Source organism: Salvelinus sp. IW2-2015, linkage group LG15, assembly GCF_002910315.2.
Source record: "Salvelinus sp. IW2-2015 linkage group LG15, ASM291031v2, whole genome shotgun sequence".
Lineage (NCBI taxonomy): Eukaryota > Metazoa > Chordata > Actinopteri > Salmoniformes > Salmonidae > Salvelinus > Salvelinus sp. IW2-2015.
In genome coordinates, this window is record NC_036855.1 from 23,081,356 (window position 1) to 23,088,469 (window position 7,114).

Here is a 7,114-nt window from a genome sequence, read left to right on the forward strand (position 1 = left end):
TTTTACTCCTGTGACTCTTTCATATTCTTGCTTGTGCCTGTCGTATTCCCCGTTAACATTACGACCGCGGAATCGTTTGTAATGACCTGTCAAACACACTCCGGTAATGGCCGAAATGGGCTCAATGGAATACACTGTCTTTCCGTTTAATCTAGAAAAACGTTAAAGCTTTGTCAGGGATTTAACGCACTTTCACGACACTTACATCACAAGAAAAGAGAAGATAACTTTATTTTGATTGGTGTTTATTTTTTGGATGGAATAAAAATAAATACAAAATTATACAGTTGAACTGTTCACAAATGAGATGGGCTGAAATGAAACTTCCGAAAATGAACACTAGAATTATAGTGATATTATGTTTGATCTCCCAAACAATGTAAAGTATGTATAGACGTAATCTAGAGTTGATTTTTAAGCCGATGGTATCCTGCTATGCACATACTTGTTGAATTATGCAAGAGAATGTGACAACAGTAATGAGTTAATGAGGCAGTCTAGACAGTGCAGGTAGGGTAGACAGAGGAAGTGTTGTGGTTACAGCTCTGTTCCACCCTTTTATGTTAATGTCTCGGCAAAATCCCTCAACTCATTATTTGTCAAATCAAATCAAAGTATATTGGTCGCGTATACAGATTCTCAGATGTTACCGCAGGTGCAGCGAAATGCTTGTGTTTTCTAGCTCCAAAAGTCTAGTAATACCTAGCAATAAAAAAAACAATACACACATAATCCAGAAAATACTAAATAAATAATATAGGATGAGCCATGACTAGAATACAGTATACACTGAGTGTACAAAACATTAGGAACAACTTCCTAATATAGAGTTGCAACCCATTTTGCGCTCAGAACAGCCTCAATTCGTCGGGGCATGGACTACAAGGTGTCGCAAGCGTTCCACAGGAATGCTGGCCCATGTTGACTCCAATGCTTCCCACTGTTATGTCAAGTTGGCTGGATGTCCTTTCGGTGGTGGACCATTCTTGATACACATGGGAAACTGTTGAGCGTGAAAAACCCATCAGCGTTGCAGTTCTTGACACACTCAAACCGGTGCGCCTGGTATCTACTACCATACCCCATTTAAAGGCATCTTTTGTCTTGCCAATTCACCGTCTGAATGGCACACATACACAATCCATGTCTCAATGGTCTCAAGGCTTAAAAATCTTTCATTAACTTGTCTCCTCCCCTTCATCTACACTGATTGAAGTGGATTTAACAAGTGACATCAGTAAAGGATCGATCATAGCTTTCACCTGGATTCACCTGGTCAGTCTATGTCATGGAAAGAGCAGGTGTTCCTAATGTTTTGCACACTCAGTGTATACATATAAGGTGGGTGAAACAGTATGTAAACATTATTAAAGAGACCAGTGTTCAATGACTCAATGTATATAGGGCAGCAGTCTCTAAGGTGCAGGTTAGAGTACCGGGTGACTATTTAACAGTCTGATGGCTTGGAGATAGAAGCTGTTTCAGTCTCTCGGTCCCAGCTTTGATGAGCCTGTACTGTCTCCGCCTTCTAGATGGTAGCGGGATGAACAGGCCGTAGCTCGGGTGGCCGAGGTCCTTGATGATCTTCCTGTGACACCGGGTGCTGTAGATGTCCTGGAGGTCAGGCAGTGTGCCAGCGGTGATGGGTTGGGCTGACCACACCGCCCTCTGGAGAGCCCTGCGGTTGTGGACGGTGCAATCGCCATACCAGGCGGTGATACAGCCCGACGGGACGCTCTCAATGGTGCATCTGTAGAAGTTTGTGAGGATTTTAGGGGACAGGCCAAATTTCTTCAGCCTCCTGAGGTTGATAAAGGTGCTGTTGCACCTTCTTTACCACTCTGTCTGTGTGAAGGGACCATTTCAGGTTGTCAGTGATGTGCACGCCAAGGAACTTAAAGCTTTTGACCCTCTCCACTGTGGCCCTGTCGATGTGGATGGGGGCGTGCTCTCTCTGCTGTCTCCTGTAGTCCACGATCAGCTCTGTTTTGTTGACATTGAGAGAGTGGTTATTTTCCTGGCACCACTCCACCAGGGCTCTCACCTCCTCCCTGTAGCCTGTCTCATCGTTGTTGGTAATCAGGCCGAACACAGCAAACTTGATTGGGGGCTAGATAATATAATTCACCCTCCTCACCCTCACCCATTCACCCTTGGCCTAGATGGGATGTCACATGGACACAGGTTCTGTCTATCTCTGTGAATAGGCTTACACACTGGCTAAAACCTGCATTCATACCACGGTGTTGTTCTCTTCAATGCTTTGCACATGCTGCAGAAACCTTGCAAATAGACCATTTTCACATTCCCCGGCAGAGCAACAATTGCTCGATGTCATTTGAAAAGGACCATTAAAAGAATAAAAGGCTTGAGATTAATTAATGTTGTGTGTTAATGTGAGATGGTTGAGTAAAGTCTCTGGGAGAGAGAGATGGAGCGCGAGAGTGCGAGGGGGATAGAGAGGAGGAAGTGAGGATGATAGGAGTCAGATTTACATTCTTCCCCAGTCAGCTCATGCATGGCTAATGCAGGGTTCTGTCTGATTGTTATGGTGGCTTGCTGTTGATGCACAATAAGAGGGAAAAATATTCTTTGAAATTAGGACTCCGTTGCTGCCATCGCGTTTTGTTTCGCCCTATATTCTATCAGGATGTTATCAGACTCACACGGGGGGAGAGAAAGTGGAGAAAAGAGAAAGAATGTAAAAGGTCGTCTCGAATTAACTGCGATTCCCCCGGTTTCAGACGTCTGTGTGCCAAAGCCTCTTTGCAGACCGATCAGCTGGGGGCCAGTAGGCTCAGTGCTGAAGCAGCTAGCACCAGCCTCACTCAGCCTCAGGATCCTCAACACCAACCGTCAAGGTGTCTCTAAACTATGGTGGTCCTGAAGTGCAAGTGCCAGCACAAGCAAAAAAACAGCAGTGGGCACAACAAGAAAAAAGATTATGCAAAGTAGGATTACTAGGATTATTAGCAAATTATCAGTCACAAGCAACAACCAGAATAAATTGATATCCGCAGCTTATTCAAAGGCAGAATGTTTTTTTTTATCTCTCCAATTTTCGATCTTGTCTCATCGCTGCAACTGCCCAACGGGCTCGGGAGGCGTCCTCCGAAACATGACACGCCAAACTGCGCTTCTTAACACCCGCCCGCTTAATCAATGTGTCGGAGGAAACACCATTTAACTGACGACCGAGGTCATTCTGCAGGAGTCCCGGCACGCCACAAGGAGTCGCTAGAGCACGATGAGCCAAGTAAAGCCCCCCCCCGGCCAAACCCTCCCCTAACCCGGACAATGCTGGGCCAATTGTGTGCCGCCCTATGGTACTCCCAATTACGGCCGGTTGCAATACAACCCGGGATCAAACCCGGGTCTATAGAGACGCCTCTAGCGTTGCAATGCAGTGCCTTAGACCGCTGCGCCACTCGGGAGGCCCATGCAGAATGGCTTTCTGATTGCAATGGTGGCTTAGGTGTATTAGAAATATGATGCCTTTAAATTTAAATAGAGTTAAATAAAGGTTAAATAAAAAAAATATTATTAACCGAGAAAAAGACAAATTCAAGTTCTATTTCTACTTTCATCAGCAGGACTCTTCATCTATGATTCAGATATTAGCTTTTCGTAACAGGCAATCAGAGATTTCATGGTTTTAGAGTGCTTTTCATCCAACCACAGATTTTCATTATAAAGCTACAGCACTGTTCAGTGGGGAGCTGCAGAGACACCCTGTATACCCAATCCAATCCTTTAGTGACACTTTATTCCAATCACTACTTCAAGAAGAGGACATTTGGACAGATGACAGTGCTTACCTGGAACAGTATCTAAGTGGCTCATTCAGTGGGAAAAGTGGAGTTACTGCAGGGAGTGAGAGAAACGCCAATATTCTGTATGATGTTAGGGCTAAAGCAAATTAGCATCATTTACCTACTGAGTGACCTGATAGGGAGCTACACTACATGACCAAAAGTATGTGGACACCTGCTCGTCGAACATCTCATTCCAAAATCATGGGAATTAATATGGAGTTGGTCCCCCTTTGCTGCTATAACAGCCTCAACTCTTCTGGGAAGGCTTTCCACTAGATGTTGGAACATTGCTGTGGGGATTCAGCCACAAGAGCATTAGTGAGGTCGGGAACTGATGTTGGGTGATTAGGCCTGGCTCGCAGTTGGCTTTCCATTTAATCCCAAAGGTCTTCGATGGGGTTGAGATCAGGGCTCTGTTCAGGCAAGTCAGGTTCTTCCACACCGATCTCGACAAACCATTTCTGTATGGACCTCGCTTTGTGCATGGGGGCAATGTCATGCTGAAACAGGAAAGGGCCTTCCCTAAACTGTTGCCACAAGTTGGAAGCACAGAATCGTCTAGAATGTAATTGAATGATGTAGCATTAAGATTTCTCTTCACTGGAACTAAGGGGCCGAGCCCGAACCATGATAAACAGCCCCAGACCATTATTCCTCCTCCACCAAACTTTACAGTTGGCACTATGCACTCGTGCTAGTAGAGTTCTCCTGGCATCCGCCAAACTCAGATCTGTCTGTCGGACTCCCTGAAGGTGAAGTGTGATTCAGCACTCCAGAGAACGCGTTTCCACTGCTCCAGAGTCCAATGGCCGCGAGCTTTACACCACTCCAGCCGACGCTTGGCATTGTGCATGCGGCTGCTCGGCCATGGAAACCCATTTCATGAAGCTCCCAACAAACAGTTATTGTGCTGACTTTGCTTCCAGAGGCAGTTTGGAACTCGGTAGTGAGTGTTACAACCGAGGACAGACGATTTTTACGCGCTATGTGCTTCAGCACTTGACGGCCCCATTCTATGAGCTTGTGTGGCCTACCACTTCACGCTGACCCGTCGTTGCTCCTAGATGTTTCTACTTCACAATAACAGCACTTACAGTTGACTGGGCAGCTCTAGCAGGACAGAAATGTGACAAACTTACTTTTTGGAATGGTGACATCCTATGACGGTGCCACGTTGAAAGTCACTGAGCTCTTCAGTAAGGCCATTCTACTGCCAATGTTTGTCTATGGAGATTGCATAGCTTTGTGCTCAATTTTATATACCTGTCAGCAACGGATGTGGCTGAAATAGCTGAAACCACTCATTTGAAGGCGTGTTCACATACTTTTGTCCAGTGTATAACCAATCACATTACAGGTTTCTAAGTGTGTTTAGTAGGGGCTAATGAGCGATGTCACTGACCTGTGTCCATTGCCCAGACCTCGGTAAGCCTTCTCCTGGTCCTGCATGCGGTTCAGGCTCTGGGCCACAGACAGGTACTGGTCGTAGTATTTAATGGCCTCCTCAAAGTCTCCTAAGGCTTCGTAACAGTCTCCCAGGTTACCATAGGCCCTGCCCCGGTCCAGTACGGCCTCGTTGCCACTCAGCTGCTGCAGGGTGGCCAACTGCTGCTCCAGGTAGCCTATAGCCTCCTCCATCACCCCTACGTTCATCTTGGTGATGCCCATGTTGCCGTAGACCTGGGCCTCTACCCCCGGGTCCTTCAGTCTCAGCAAATGAGCAGCAACGCAACAGTATTACATTTTAACCACCCTGCCTTTCAAAATCAATGGAGTGCTTGACTTACTTACAGTATATCATGCTAATCTCTCTTACTGTATGCAGACAAAGTGGAGACCTATCCTGTGACTATGACTATAATCAGGACACATAGTGACACAAGGAGCCAGGCGCAGCTGCTGGCGATACGAACTGGATAGCTCCGGTCCATCTTCTTGCAACAAAGATGTCCCCCAGGTTGCCCAGGCTCTGAAGCGGGCCTGTGCATTATTAAGAGACTGGGCTAGAGAGACAGGTACTTCTGAACAATCCTCTGACCTTGGTGAAGTTACCCAGAGCTTTGAAGCCAGTCCAGGTTACAGTAGGCCTTGCCTGGCTCAGCTTGTCAGCAGGTCCTTAGCCAGAGCCAGGTCCGCTCCATCAGTACTTGACAGCGTCTGTAGCTTCCCAGGCAGTAGTCGGGCGTAGCCCAGGTTGTGGCAGACTTTCCCCTCACTCTCCATGTCCTGGAGGTCAGGGAACAAGCGGAGGTACTGCTCGTAGTAGGGCACGGCTTTGGGAACTCTCCCCGGAGCAGTGAAGTTCCCCAGGTTGCCCAGGCAGCGAGCCTCACTGGACGTCTCGCAGCTCGCGGCGATATTGAGGTGGTTTGGTAGTGCTGCAGGCGCGGTCGTGCGCCCCAGAGCTGGTAGGCCACGGCCAGGTTACCATGGGTGGAGCGCTGTGAGGCCGTCATTGACCTCCATGGAGATCTGTAGCTCCTGGCGATGGTAGCGCACAGCCTGGTCAAAGGCCCCCAACGCGTTGTAGGCGTTCCCATGTTACCGAGGCACGCCCTGAGCAGCATTAGTCAGTGAGCTCCTGGGCGATGGAGAGTGTGGTGGGTGTTTGTGAGTTTCAGTGCAGTTTCATAGTCTCCTTCATCTGGTGGATTAATGCCTGTGGACAGGGAGAGGAGGAAGGGAAGGAGAGAAGAGCAAGATTAATATCCCATTCACAGGAAAATAAAATTCACTTCAAGTGCTCATCAGACAGCCACATTATGTAGAAAGCAACAGTCATTTGGTAGTTAAAATATGCTTCTGCTGAGCCATCTGTTCCTGATCAGGGAACACACGTTCCACACAAAATATGGTCATTAAAATTAAGCACAATACACAGTGTTATAAAGACATCAAAATGGAATCATTAGATTCTCTAAAGTCTTTGATGATTGTGTCTTGAAAGAATATCAGCAAACCAACCACTTTTCGCAGGGACCGAAAACAAACTGAGAAGGAGAAAGAGAGAACGAAAGAGAGAGAAAGAGGTGGCCAAGCGATTGAAGCTAAGCTAACAACTTCTCAAAACTGAGATGAGTGTGTACAAAATAAATAACAGGAAAACTTGTGTATTGATGAGCGTATGATCTTTTTATAAAACGGCAGCGCATTCACTAACAGGACTGGATAAAGTTGGCTCCCCTGCTTCAGATCAGTGTGGGCTAAGGGCCTGGAGATAAGGGGAACCACGCCTAACCAGCCACCAACTCAGAGGCACTGGATGGGGATGGGCCAGCCTTGGCCGGGGTGTTGTGTGG

The 7,114-nt window shown here is 47.1% G+C and overlaps 1 pseudogene; it reads right to left on the reverse strand.

The window, feature by feature from the left end:
• The window catches only part of LOC111974036 (tetratricopeptide repeat protein 28-like), a 378,056-nt pseudogene that overhangs the window by 26,725 nt on the left and 344,217 nt on the right, over positions 1-7,114 (reverse strand).